This window comes from Ahaetulla prasina, chromosome 1 (genome assembly GCF_028640845.1).
Source record: "Ahaetulla prasina isolate Xishuangbanna chromosome 1, ASM2864084v1, whole genome shotgun sequence".
In the NCBI taxonomy this organism is placed as follows: Eukaryota; Metazoa; Chordata; class Lepidosauria; order Squamata; family Colubridae; genus Ahaetulla; species Ahaetulla prasina.
The window spans coordinates 168,314,036-168,329,752 of NC_080539.1; positions in this window are offsets into that span (position 1 = coordinate 168,314,036).

A 15,717-nucleotide genomic window follows, 5' to 3' on the forward strand; every position below is an offset into this window, starting at 1 on the left:
CAAAACCTGTGGCAATTTCCACACTAAAGAGAACTGCAGCATCATATTAGATTAGGTGTTTTCTAAGGCCATTAAGAGAACTATCTAATATCCGCTGACTCAGAAAGGTGGTGGGAAGAAAAAAAACCTAGAATTTAAACTCAGTCCAATATAGAGACTTTGGCTTCTGGGTACAGTAGTGTACAGACCTTCTGTGCACATATATGACTCTGTTCTTGTTTTTAAGTGACTAATCTTGCTGAGTCATCCCTGTGACTCTTCTGCCAAGTAAGCCAATTCCTGAATAAGCGATCACTGTCTACGGAGCTGAAATTCACCACCTTGTCTGGATGCAGCCAGTTGCTCTTTAGAGTGTCCAGATTCATTCACTTGGATTTCTAAGCTGGTGTGGATACATCTAACATACATTGCAACTGCTCCTTACTTTTTATTGCTTCTGTTCCTTTTGACATACTGTTCTTGTATTCCAGCTGTGGGAATTGTCTCACCATATTTCCATTATACCTTTTAGATCTATTTGACTTCTGGTGCTATATTAAAGTCCAATTTTGTCTACTTCCCATTCATTAGTATGGAAATGATGAAGTGTCTCTCCACATTCCTTTGCATCTAATATATTCAATCATTCATATCCAGCAATTGATAAATTGTACTATTCTTCTTTCTCTTTCAGATTATTTTCTGTGGATAGGAAAGAATGTTGAGACCTCATACCAGACATAGCAACTCAACCCTGCATTCAGTAAGTAGGTAACAACAGATGCTTCCCTGACTTGATAACTAAATATTTTGTTTTGTTATAGACACAAAGTTGTGCATGTGTAACAAAACTATCTATCATAGGGTCAAATCCGAGATCATTTCTTTCTGCTATTTCAGCCAATAAAATAAATAAATAAATAAATAGAATTTTATTGGCCAAGTGTGATTGGACACACAAGGAATTTGTCTTGGTGCATATGCTCTCAGTGTACATAAAAGAAAAGATACGTTCATCAAGGTACAACATTTACAACACAATTGATGATCAATATATCAATATAAATCATAAGGATTGCCAGCAACAAGTTATAGTCATACAGTCATAAGTGGAAAGAGATTGGTGATGGGAACTATGAAACGATTAATAGTAGTGCAGATTCAGTAAATAGTCTGACAGTGTTGAGGGAATTATTTGTTTAGCAGAGTGATGGCCTTCGGGAAAAAACTGTTCTTGTGTCTAGTTGTTCTGGTGTGCAGTGCTCTATAGCGTCGTTTTGAGGGTAGGAGTTGAAACAGTTTATGTCCAGGATGCGAGGGATCTGCAAATATTTTCACGGCCCTCTTCTTGATTCGTGCAGTATACAGGTCCTCAATGGAAGGCAGGTTGGTAGCAATTATTTTTTCTGCAGTTCTAATTATCCTCTGAAGTCTGTGTTTTCTTGTTGGGTTGCAGAACCGAACCAGACAGTTATAGAGGTGCAAATGACAGACTCAATAATTCCTCTGTAGAATTGGATCAGCAGCTCCTTGGGCAGTTTGAGCTTACTGAGTTGGCGCAGAAAGAACATTCTTTGTTGTCCTTTTTTAATGATGTTTTTGATGTTAGCTGTCCATTTGAGATCTTGCGATATGATAGAACCCAGAAATTTGAAGGTTTCTACTGTTGATACTGTGTTGTCAAGTATTGTGAGAGGTGGAAGTATGGAAGGGTTTTCCTAAAGTCTACCACCATTTCTACGGTTTTGAGTGTGTTCAGTTCCAGATTGTTTTGGTTGCACCACAAGGCTAGTCGTTCGACCTCTCGTCTATATGCGGATTCGTCATTGTCTCGAATGAGACCAATCACTGTTGTGTCATCTGCGAACTTCAGTAGCTTAACAAATGGATCATTGGAGATGCAGTCATTGGTATACAGAGAGAAGAGAAGTGGGGAGAGCACACAGCCTTGGGGGCCCTGTGCTAATTGTACAGGTATTTGATGTGATCTTGCTTAGCTTCACCTGCTGCTTCCTGTTTGTTAGGAAGCTTGTGATCCACTTACAAGTCTGTTCCGGTACCTGTAGCTGGTTTAGCTTAGTTAGAAGAATGTCTGGAATGATGGTATTGAATGCTGAACTAAAGTCTACAAAAAGGATCCTTGCATAGGTCTTTGGAGACTCAAGATGTTGTAGGATGTAGTGCAGAGCCATATTAACAGCATCATCTGTTGATCTATTTGCTCGGTATGCAAATTGCAAGGGGTCTAAGAGCGGATTCGTGATGGTTTTCAGGTAGGAAAGCACTAGCCTTTCAAAGGTTTTCATGACTACAGATGTTAGAGCAACTGGTCTGTAGTCATTCAGTTCCTTGATGGTGGGCTTCTTCGGCACTGGGATGATGGTAGAGCGTTTGAAGCAGGAAGGAACATAGCACATCTCTAGTGATTTATTGAAAATATGGGTGAAGATGGGGGCCAATTGGTCAGCACAGACTTTGGGCTATTGTTTTTCTGATTTCCAGTGAAAGAGGAATGCTTTCCATGTTTATATAAAAATTCTGTCCGATTTCAGATTCATTAATTTTTGCCTCAAGACTTAATCCCAGTCTGTTGGACTTATTTGCTCAGTTTTGAAGTCTGGAATAATACATTATACCAGTAGTTGGATATTAAGGATTAGCAGAAGGAGTATCATGGATATGCAGGAAGAGGAGAAGCAAAAAGGTGAATCAAAAAATATAAATTGTCAAAGAATGCAGTGAGAATCAGGAAAAGAATTCAAACACTCTACTTCTGGGGTCGTTTTTTTTAACGTAAATTTTATTGCATTTTTTTAAAAGAGAGTAAAAATTAATCCAACTAAAATAAAATAAGAACAAAACAAAAGGAAAAGGAAGAAAAAGAAAAGTCAAGTGCAAAAACAAGAAGCAAAATAAAAAGGTAGAAGAAAAATATAAAAGGAAGAAGACATAGAGAAGCAGCTTCTGATTATATAAATGCTATAAATACAATTACAAATTTACTCTTTTCTTTAAAGTTACATCATGATTCTATTCTTTCTATCTATCCCATCTAATTGTCAATACCATAGATCATAAGCTTATTGTTTTTTCTCTTTTACCCAAAAAAGTCCATAAGGGGTTTCCAGTAGAGGTGGTATTCAACAGGTTCTGACCAGTTCTGGAGAACCGGTAGCAGAAATTTTGAGTAGTTCAGAGAACTGGCAAATACCACCTCTGATTGCCCCCCCCATCTATTCTCCGCCTCCCAAGTCCCAGGTGATCAGCTGAGTCTTCTTTTGTTGCCCTGCACAGGAGAATGGAGCTGGAAAGCTGGTTAGTGGGGTGGGGAGGGAATGGGGATTTTGCAGTAACCTTCCCCCAGAAATGGGGAGGGAATGGGGATTTTGCAGTATCTTTCCTCTCCCATGCCCACCAAGCCACGCCCACCAAGCCACGCCCACAGAACTGTCAGCATAAATGTAGATATTCTTTTCTGATTTCTAGGCTCATCAGAGTCTTTAGAAGATTCAAATTCTAAACTAAGGATAGGTGTGAAATTGGATTTAAAAATGACAATCTACAAGAATGATATGGAAAAAGATGCTATACTGGGCTTGCAAAACAAAATGATTGATGTCTTAACAATAAAAGGGATTTTACAAAAAAACCAAGAGAGTGACCTGGATAAGTTTCCAATATTGGATTGATAGGATGTTTGTTAAAGCTTTGAAGAATTTTGGGAAAGAAAAAAAGCCAAGTTGTAGGACATTTTTTTTGAAGTGATTAAAAATTAAGATTGTTAATTGTAAATGGAAAGAATACAAAGATTAAAATACGTATGTTGTTGTCTCTGCTAACTCTTAGTGGATTTTCACTGCCCAGTAAGATATGGGATATGGGAAGAAGAAATTATTGTATTTTAAGAGAAGGCAATATTGCTAAAAAAATATATTATTGTAATGAAGGGGGAAGTAGTTTCTTTATATATTTATTCTTTCTTTCTTTTCTTTTCTTTTCTTTTTCTTTTCTGCACCTTCTTTTTTTTTCTTTTTATTATCATAGTTGAAATGTAAAACAAAATCACTATTAAAAAGAATTATAGGGATGCTATTTTTCCTAGTAAATGTTTCCACTTTAAACATTCTTTTGGGACTTTATTTTGGGGTTTTCAGTCTTCTTTAATGTTGCCACCTGATTTTGAGATAAGTGAGCTAAACTTTTAAATCACATTTTCTTCCTTACTTTAATTTTTTCCCCATAAATAAATGTCCATAGAAAGAACTTGTCATTAGTAAAATATTTAAGACACAGTAGGTAAAAAGTTTCTAAATATGTCTTTTTGGTCACCGTCTCAATCTCTGTTCTTTTGTCTAGTAAGTACACAAATAGTAAGTATATACCCTACTTCTAGTTGCTGAACAGGATGGGTGGAGAATGGTATCTTGAAGGTAATAACTCATCTTTTATGAGTGAGCCTATTTTTCAAAGCCCATTGCTCAAGTTCCATTGAGGCTTCATAAACTGAAGTTACATAAACTGTGATTTATGGAATAAACATATCCATCCTTGATTCCTGTGTAACAAATTTAGTGTTCTGTTCTAATTTTTCCCAGGGTCACATGATCCTGTCTTTATCAACTGTCTGCCAAATAGGCCAACAGACATCAAAGTGTTAGGGTAGCCTGTCCTCAAATAAATGTTATTCTTTCATAATGATCTAAAAAAATCATCATTATAAATCAGAAGGTTACCCATTAATGAGTCTTGGGATGTTGATTACCTTTCCATGATTTTTCTTGTAAGCTAATGCAAATGAGATATTTAAATTATGCAACAGAATTATGCAATATTTGTATATCTAAGAAACAACTAAAATAAATTTGAATCTACTTTCTGAAATACATGCCCCACTAATACTTTTATATGCCTACAAGAAAGACTCATACAGATTTGCTTTTTAAATGATGTTGCTGTTTTAAATGAAACAACTATTGGGGAAGGCCATTTGGGCTTCCCAAAAATTTGCATATATTTTGGGGTTTGTTCCATTTGTTTGTTGTTTGTTTGTTTGTTTGTTTTTCCCAAAAGCTCTGAGCATTTGACAGTCAGAACCATTACATAAATCAAAAAAAATCCCCCCAGAAATAATTTTGAGGCCCATATAAGCAGAAGTAGCAATGGTAACCAAGTTATCAGGAAGAGATAAAAATGAAGGTTTCCAACCTTTCATAGCATGGGAGGGGTAACTGAAAATGTCTGCTTTGAGGATCTGGTTAGGAGGCATTATTGCATGAATGGGACCCAGAGGGAGTTGATCCCATTTAACTTGATCAGATTTTGCAACATTGGACTTCTTAAGGTATCTGTTACTATTGCAGAGACCCTCAATATCACTCAATAAGAAACTACCACTTAATTTTTTTAAAAAATAGTTTTTATTAAGCTTTTTACCTTTAAAAACACACACACACACACACACACACAAAAAAAAACCAGGGACAAAAACACAGTAAAAAACAAGACAAACATAACAATACAATATATGTTATTTTTACAGCCTTCTGTATCAACATGTATATTCTCTATTTATGTTCAATTTTTCTACTGAATACATATGTTTACATTATACTTATTTACAGAATCAATACTTTGCAGTGCTGCACTACAGTGCAATGAGCCATATGCACAGCTATACATTGGGGAAACAAAACAACCACTTCATAAACACATGACACAACATAGGAGAACAAAACTATCAGGACCAGATTCAGCAGTACATCTGCATTTAAAAAAACAAAGGCCACTCTTTTAAAGACAGAAAACTCCACATTTTGGACAGAGAGGACCTCTGGTTTGAAAGAGGGGTCAAAGAGGCCATCTATGTCAAAATTGAACAGCCCTCTCTCAATAGAGAGGGACAGATACAACATCATCTATCTCCATTCTACAACCAAGTCTTTTCAACAGTTCCAAGAAAGCTCCACACTCATTTGCACCACTCAGGTGACCCTGATGACACAGATAAACCTCCTAGTTGCCTTAACAACTCGCTAAAAGAATGCAAATTATCAGCTGTCTGCAACCTGTATAAATCCTTCCATTCCCCCATAGTCAAGTCAGAGCTGAAGAAGCTTCTTGGATGAGAAGTGAAATGTCTTCAAAGAAAAACCAGAAAGCCCAGTTGCCTCTTGAAAAAACACCTTTGCAGCCCTCAAAGAATAGATAATTTATACTAAGACTTTACACATAGAAAGAGTTTACATGAACAAACTATTTTCTATCCTTTTGGATCAATGACTGTAATGAATAAACAATTTAGTTACTTCATTTCAAACTCTTTTGTAGCAGAAGACTGAAATACCTAAGAACGTTACTACATCAAGACTATTGGGCTACTCTACCGACTCTGATACTGGAGTGTCAGGTATGTGTTCAAACCCTGATATTACATGTTGATTTGCTGATGGGATTTGTCTCTTAATGATTTAGTCCTGTCTCCCTAGAGTGAAGGAACTAAACTCATATGACACACTGAGCTATTAGTTCTCCTGACGAGTGGTCAGGTTGTGGTTTTCTAGAAAACTGTTGGGTTCTGTTTAGTGCAATCTGCACAACAGCATTTAGTGTCATTTTAGGTATTTTGTTGAGCTAAAGGATGTTTGCTTTACGAGGTTTATTACTCTGACAATTATTGGATTTGTTGTTTTAAAGATGTTTTATATAATCTAAAGATCTGTGATTAAAACAGATTAAAGAGCTGGACATTCACCCTAACATTTCAGCTGGAGCAATATGCCACTTGCTAAATTAATGAATGAATTCTCTACATAATTGCACATGGACAGGACATCTATAGCTCTTCTACATACAATAATTTAGCCTACATGCCCCACTAGTTGAGGTTCTGGAGAGTTGTAATTCAGTAGCATCTGAAGAGCCACGAGTTATCTTTTTAAAAAAACACTTCCCTACCTATTTAAATACACCTATTTTATCTTTAAACATTCCCACTCATCCAAGGGTGAAATCCAGCAGGTTCTGACAGGTTCTGACGTTAGAGTAAATTTTGAGTACTTTGGAGAACCCACCAGATGCCACCTCTGGCTGGCCCCAGAGTGGGGAGGGAATGGAAATTTTAAAGTATCCTTCCCCTGGAGTGGAGAGGGAATGGGGATTTTGCAGTATCCTTCTCCTGGAGTGGGGTGGGGATGGAGATTTTGCAATATCCTTCCCCTGCCACGCCCACCAAGCCATGCCCACAGAACCGGTCGTAAAAAAAAATTGGATTTCACTACTGTACTCATCCATAATTACAACTACACACACACACACACACACACACACAAACAGAATCTGAAAATTACAGTGCTGTTCTCTCACATATCACCACCACGCTGACTGTGGCTCTTGAAGCCCGCTCAAAATAATTAAACATAATCCCCAAGTGAAACTGAAAAAAACTGGAAAAAAAGATAATATTATCTTAAAGAATATATTTTCTACCTCCTTTTTAAGGAGCACATAGAAACATATACCCATCAGCATCTAGTTTCAAGAAATTTGCATACTATTCGTCAAGGTTTCCTCTTGTATGTCAATTATTAGGGGGGGGGGGGAATGTCCACCATGAATACTACAGAATCACACACACCAACCATAGAGTTCCTTGCAATAAATGATGAACTCTGAAGCAGCAATTGTTGCAGTTTTCAAGTCCTTCCTCCTGGTCCGCCTAAATAAGTCCACTCAGTCTTGGTTCAGAATTAAAAGGCTTTGACATGTAGTGAAAACAAATGCCTGCCCTCGTACAAGCTCCGTTGTACAAACTTAGCACCCATTTTCTGAGAAACTCCATTGATGCTGTGAATTGTTCCATGAAATATGCCTTTGGAGCAGTGGAAGCCACCCTGAAAGAGAACAACTACTGTGCAAGATACAAAACATCCTTTGTCTGGTGGGAGCCGGGTTTCCTCACCAGTCCTCTTTTTTTTATATACAGGGGTCACTTGATCAAGAACTAACAAAACAGGATCAAAGCTGCTGCCGTGGCTTTTCCGGCTAAAGCGCTAAGAGACATTGCAATAATTCTCACAAATCTCTTGATCTACATTGGTTAACAGCTCAATACCAGACAAACAAAACAAAACACCACCAGTAGAGGGATAGGTTTCTAGTTCTCTTGGTGAGGAATAGAGCCACGTGGCAAAGAAGCTCCAAACACTGTGAGCATGAAGTCTCTTATGACTTCCAGTCGGAAAATGAAAAAAAAAAGAAAGTTTATTTTACACAGCAGAATCCAACTAAAGGGAAGCCTACAAGTTGAGTTTGAAAACTCTTATTAGGATACCTGTAAGGCTATTTATTTGGATTCCATGTGATAACTACATTACTCCAGTGCAGGGATGAAATCCTACTGGATCAGACCGGATCACGCGATCCAGTAGCGATCGTGGCCAGTAGTTCAGCGATCCGGTAGCGATGGCAGAGCAAAGCTCTGCCCACTTGCCCTGGTTTTAACCAGGAAGTAATGTGATTTTTACCTTCTGCACATGTGCAAAGGTTTTGCACATGCGCAGAAGATCTGCGCATGCATGTGACATGCACATGCACTTCCAAGCCGGTAAGGAAGGTAAGTAGATTTTACCCTTGCTCCAATGTTTTACCATCTAGAAAAGGGTTTGTCAGGGTTTCAAGTAACACCCCCAACGAAAGAAGACTCCAAGACTAGAAGTTCCTCAAAGTTCCATTTTATTAGAGGTGTCATATTGGCACATCTGGGAAAACCCAAATTGAAAACTTCCAGGTTTTCCCCACCCAGAAGAAAGTCCAAGTCCCTGCCCAGCACCCACATGTCCATCACATGGTCCAATCAAAACACTGTCCCAGCTGGAGATGCCTCCCATTTCCGGCTCTCCAGGTGCAGGCCAAGATGTCCTTGACTCTCTGAGAAAGGAATGTTATTATGGTTAGATATCCCTGCAACTCCATGCAACCTCCCCATTTTCCCACAGCACTAAGTGTGGCAGCCCTGAAGATCCAAAGAAAAAGATGGCCTCCAGGGCTGACAGGTTCTTATTTCATTTCTGGACTTGATTTAAAAATACTGGTTTTGAGCTTAAGGACCTTCCTAATCTGGATATGTTAAGTGCCACTCGTCTTCATGTGCATTTGCTGACATACTGATATCTTTAATGGAGATGCCTCCGGCCAGCCAAGATGCAGATGATCATCACATGGTCAAGGGCCTTTCTTTTCTTTTTTTTAATATTAGTTTTTATTAAGCAGTTTTCTTCATTTTGCATCACAATTTCAATCTTTATAGCGCTCCGGCATCAATATATCTCATAAATAAATACCCATTATTTCCATTATTCCTCCTTTCCATTTTTATACATATCTGTTCTATACATTATATCATTATTGTGGTTTCATAACTATATATATATATATATGTGTGTGTGTAAAATTGGAAGTGTCTTGGCAGCGTTTCAACGAAGTCTCATTCGCCATCTTCAGGCTTCAGCTCGTGCTTCTGGGAGCAATGTGTGATCGCGATCACACATTGCTCCCAGAAGCACGAAGCTGAAGCCTGAAGATGACGAATGAGACTTCGTCAAACGCCGCCAAGACACTTCCAATTTTACACGGGAGAAAACTCGAACAACCAAAGACATATATATATATATATATATATATATATATATATATATATATATATATATATATATATATGTGTGTGTGTGTGTGTGTGTGTGTGTGTGTGTGTGTGTGTGTGTGTGTGTGTGTAGGTCTTTGGTTATTCGGGTTTTCTCCCACGTAAAATTGGAAGTGTCTTGGCGACGAAGTCTCATTCGTCATCTTCGGGCTTCAGCTTCGTGCTTCTGGGAGCAATGATCTTCAGCACGAAGCTGAAGCCTGAAGATGACGAATGAGACTTCCGAAACATCGCCAAGACACTTCCAATTTTACGCGGAGAAAACCCGAATACCCAAAGACCTATATATATATATATATGTGCTCCCAGAAGCATGAAGCTGAAGGCTGAAGATCACGAATGGGACTTCGTCGAAACGTTGCCAAGACACTTCCAATTTTACGCAGGAGAAAACCCGAATAACCAAAGACCTACATATATATATATATATATATTTATATATATTCTCCGTGTAAAATTGGAAGTGTCTTGGCAGCGTTTCAACGAAGTCTCATTCGTCATCTTCAGGCTTCAGCCGTGCTTCTGGGAGCAATGTGTGATCACAGCTGCGATCACACATTGCTCCCAGAAGCACGAAGCTGAAGCCTGAAGATGACGAATGAGACTTCGTCAAACGCCGCCAAGACACTTCCAATTTTACACGGAGAAAACCCAACAACCAAAGACCTATATACAAACACCGTGAAAACCTCAGAAAACAAATATATATATATATATATATATATATATATATATATATATATATATATATATATATATGTGTGTGTGTGTGTGTGTGTGTGTGTGTGTGTGTGTGTGTGTGTGTGTGTGTGTGTGTGTGTAGGTCTTTGGTTATTCGGGTTTCTGTAAAATTGGAAGTGTCTTGGCAGCGTTTCAACGAAGTCTCATTCGTCATCTTCAGGCTTCAGCTCGTGCTTCTGGGAGCAATGATCTTCAGCACGAAGCTGAAGCCTGAAGATGACGAATGAGACTTCGTCGAAACATCGCCAAGACACTTCCAATTTTACGCGGGAGAAAACCCGAATACCCAAAGACCTACATACAAACACCCGCGAAAACCTCAGAATAAATAAATATATATATGCTCCCAGAAGCATGAAGCTGAAGCCTGAAGATGACGAATGAGACTTCGTCGAAACGTCGCCAAGACACTTCCAATTTTACGCAGGAGAAAACCCGAATAACCAAAGACCTATATATATATATATATATATATATATATATTTGGTTGTTGAGTTTCTCTGTAAAATTGGAACACTTCCAATTTTACACGGGAGAAAACCCGAACAACCAAAGACCTATATACAAACACCCGTGAAAACCTCAGAAAACAAATATATATATATATATATATATATATATATATATATATATATATAACCTTTTAACTTTAAAATACCTCTTAAATTACATTTACATTCTTATTCTTTACTTCTATTCTCTAACCAGTTATACCATGTGTCCCAAATCAAATAATATTCCATTTCTCCCCTTTCTTTTATTTCCATTGTTAGCCTATCCATCTCCGCACATTCTAGCACCTTTTTTTTAATCATCATTCCATCAGAGAGAGTACTATCATTTTTCCAGCTTTGCGTGTAGGTAATTCTAGCCGCTGTTATTATATGTAACTTAATATATTGAGTTTTCTTACAGTAATTTCCTCTTACTATACCTAATCAAAATAATTCTGGTTTTAAATCTATTTGTTGTTTTGTGATTTCCTCTAGCCATTTTCTTATTTTTATCCAATATTTCTTGGCTTCTGGGCATGTCTACCACATATGAAAAAATGTTCCTTGCTTCTGCTTGCATTTCCAGCATTCCGCTGGTCTGTTTGGGAATATTTTCGCCAATCTTGCTGGGGGCAAGTGTCAATGATAAAACATTTTATATAGATTTTCTTTGTTTGTTGCCGACATTGTTAGTTTATAGTATATAGGGTCAAGGGCCTTTCTGATGGTAGCACCCCAAATCTGGCATGCTGTTCCTTTCTCGAGTCTCCTTTCTGATGGGGCAACCAACCCAACATGCTCACTTTCCAGTTGCAGGATTTACCCTTTTTTTTATTCATTTCCTTATTCCAGAAATCTGAATAATTTTGATGGTAAAATATTCCATATACTCTCTGGAAATGTGAAGTTTAGAAATTTGCTTTTTTTAAAAAACCGCAATGGCTGGCCTGCTGTGGATCATCAGCTAAAAAGATCAAATGTAGAAACCAAAATGTATATTTGATGGAAAATGGGCAATGCAGCCCCACTAATCTGTTTTCAGATACTTGCCTCAAACTGAAACCTAAAGTGAATCTTGTGAAGTGAGGTCAGTGGCTGCTTACCTGGGACCTTCTTTCACTGCCTCATACATCTAAGGTTCTTGAGATGTAAAGAAAACCCAGTCTGTGCTGATGTTTTTTGGGAACAGAGAGTTATTCACCTTCCCTTTAGCCCAGCAATGTTGCTGAACTTCCTAGTGAAAAGGCCTCAGTCTAAACTCCTGCTCAAATGGAATTACACTAGCAAAACAAAAAAGGTAATGTCAGAATTGCTTAAAGCACTACTGGAGTTTACCCACTAAGATGACATCACAGACAGCCAATGGGAAGTGCCTTCTGGTCTACTGCATTCCACAGCCATTTCATAATCCAAGCACACCACACAGTTCCCCAAAGCAAACATTGACCTTAGGTAGAGTTGCTTGAAAGTGTGTTAGAAAAACATTAAACGTCCGTGACTGTCCATTAGGATCTGAATCGGGCAGTTTGGCCAACAATTTCTTTTAGAAATTGACTTGGATTAGCATGGCATGGCTTTTAGACATCAGAAGTAACCCATCTAAATTCTATTTTGGCCATTCATTACAGTCGCCGAAATGGTATAGATTTTGTAATAGTTCTGCTGCAATGTGGAAAATTACTACCAAAATAAAAGCTAGGCATGATAGATGTCAGAAGAAAAGAACATAAATTGCTTCCTGTTTTCCTATTTAAAAACCAGACTGCTACTGGAGAAGGCTTCCTAGTTGAATGGCCATTTGTATTAATTTCAAAGCATGTATGTGCAATGTTAAAAGACTTTCAGAAGTCTCATTATTGAATAACATCATGTGTTTTTCTTGTTTCTGAAAGTTTTGCTTTTCGTGTATTTGTTTACGTTGCCTTTTCAATGTTCTCCAGAATATATTCCAATCTACTCTGACTTGTCAAAGCACAATGACTGGAATATAGGCACGACGGCTTCATTCAACAGCACTTAGATTACTCAAATTAAGTGTGCAAAGATATCACAACAGACCTAAGTGTGAAGCCTGACTGCCATTCTCACATTAAGAGCAATGGGTGAGTGGGGTGAAAAATCCGAAAGTTTAAATAAAATGTTGTTGGTTCTTGGACTCCCTTATTTATCTTACTCCAGAAGACTTCAATCTTTATTGTTTTATTTCCTTTAAAAAAAACAAAACCAGACCATTTGTATGAAATACTGTACTGCATTACAGATCTCTCTTCTATATATAATCCATCAGTATACACACTTAAACCAGCAGGGGGCTCACTTTTGGTACAAAGCTCACCTCCCAGATTTCAAAGACCATTTTGATTTCTCACAGTATAGTAAACAAGAGAGCTATTTTCTCAGAGGCTTTAGGTACAACAAGCCCATGGGTAGCAATTCATACAGCCAGGGCATGCCTTTTCAATCCTTCAAATGGACATTTATTCTCACTGCTCATTGTGTCAGAGAACAAAGGTTGCCGATCCAACTTGAAAACACACATTTGTTGCATGCAACTAAAAAAGACACAGGAAAGGCTCATGCACTTTGCAGCTTCTTCCCACAATAAGCAACAAGCCAGGAACAGACTTAGGCTAGTTTGATAGGATCTTTGCCAAAGACTGAGAAGCTCTTCAGATGGTGAGCCGGGGGCAAGAGGGTGCAGCTTCTGAATCTGATCTCTTGGATGGTAAGGTCAGCGATAATGGTGACTGGCAGAAATGATAAAGAAGACACGAAGAGCAGAGGTGAAATCCAAATTTTTTTACCACCAGTTCTGTGGGTGTGGCTTGGGCATGGGGTGGCTTGGTGGGTGTGGCTTGGTAGGTGTGGCAGGGGAAGGATACTGCAAAATCTCCATTCCTACCCCACTCCAGCGGAAGGATACTGCAAAATCACCATTCCCTCCCCACTCCTGGGAGAAGGATATTGTAAAATCTCCATTCCCTCCCCACTCCTGGGGAAGGATATTGCAAAATCTCCATTCCCACCCCACTCTGCGGCCAGCCAGAGGTAGTATTTGCTGGTTCTTCAAACTGCTCAAAATTTCCGCTACCGGTTCTCCAGAACCTGTCAGAACCTGCTGGATTTCACCCCTGACGAAGAAGAACAACTGTACAGATGGATTCAAAAACCAATTCCCACTATAAAAATAATAAGTATTAAATTAATGTCAAGAGGATACAGTAAAAGTGTGTGTAGGGGGGAGGGTATTTTTAGTTTAGTAAAGAAGATTCTTTATTATTATAAAAGTCAGAGGATAAACGTGAAGACATTTGGGCATTCGCTGCAGTCTGCTTTGGGAAATATCTGTCTTTAAAAACATCAACAACTTGACAGCTGGCCTTGACCTGAAAGAGCTTACTTGGCAGATATCCTATAAAATGCCACTGGTAGCAGTATAGTATTATTTTGGGGCAGGGACAGACTTTTTTTTTTTGTTTTGGTAGCCAAGGGCCCCAGCAGATGGGATGATGACATTATAACTTCACTAAGGGGAACATGGCATTTTCCCAGTTCTAGTCCCTCTTCTGGGTGGGTGGGACAAGGGTATTTTGGATATGTTAAAATCCTGAGTGTTTAGCACTACTTAGTTTCTATTGTAACATCAGGACTTTGTGCCTTCATTTGGCACTCTGCCAAATTTTGACAGGGCAAGCCTGAAATCTCCAGAGCTAGTGCAGGTTGTGGTTTGCTGACCAGTCATTTATTCTTACAAAGCAGCTTGCAGCAAAAAAAGAAAAGAAAAGAAAAGAAAGAAAGAAATGATTTGATAGCTGTCATTAGATAGCATGCCCAGGAAAAAAAATTATGGATCCAGAGTATCAGTTCCTGCTCCTAGTTCCAGTTGACTTGCTAAGAACATTTTGCTGCATAACCCACAACTACCAACCTCACCACCATTTCCATAGATCAAAGCCAGCAGGCCTGGTAGAGGACTAGTTTTGCATTATTGGCAATTGGACCACATTCTCCTCCAGGTGCCTGGCTAGTTTAGGAAGTTCAAGGCAGAAATTGTGTTTGAATATTAGTAGCTCGGGTTGGAAGTTATGTTGTTGGTTTGAGCTCCGAGCTTGGCAATTTGGTTGCAAATGTTTCATCCCCATTCGAGAAGACATCTTCAATGTGCTTTGGATTGTGCTTGTCTGGCGGAGCCCTGGTCTTTAAATACCTTTCTGAGTTCTGGTCTGATTTCAGGTTGTGTGATTGGCCGACTATAGTTAGTTATAGACATAGTCCTTGGTTTTAAGTACCATCTGTGTGAATTAAATTAGTGCTGGTTTTGTTGTTTGGATGTCTTCTGATGATGTCATGGTCTGGTTTGATCAGCTGCGTGTGATGTGGTCCAATTTCTTGTGATGTGTCAAGTTATAACCTGGTTTGAGGCGTGGCTGTTTGTTGGTCTTTAAATGTTGCCTCCAAGATCATGGTTGATGTTGTTCTTTCGTTCTAAGTGGTTGGTAGATTGGGTTGATGTCAGTGTGTCTGTTTATTGGTCTCCTGGATCAATAAACCAGGCTTACAGGAATTCCCTTTCTGTTGTGTCTTGCCCGCCCTCAGAGCAGCCGGGGCCTTCTTACCTGCTCCCGAACACTGAGGAATGTATGCCTCCCAGCCCAAGTCCTGGCTCCATGCCCACACAAACTGCAGAAGAAGGAGCATCTCCCTCCCCCAGCCCTGACTCCATGCCCAGGCAAACGGAGCAGCTAGACCCCTCCCCCTCCTCCACAGCAGGTGAGCCTGAGGAGGGTTTACTCCCAACAACAGCTG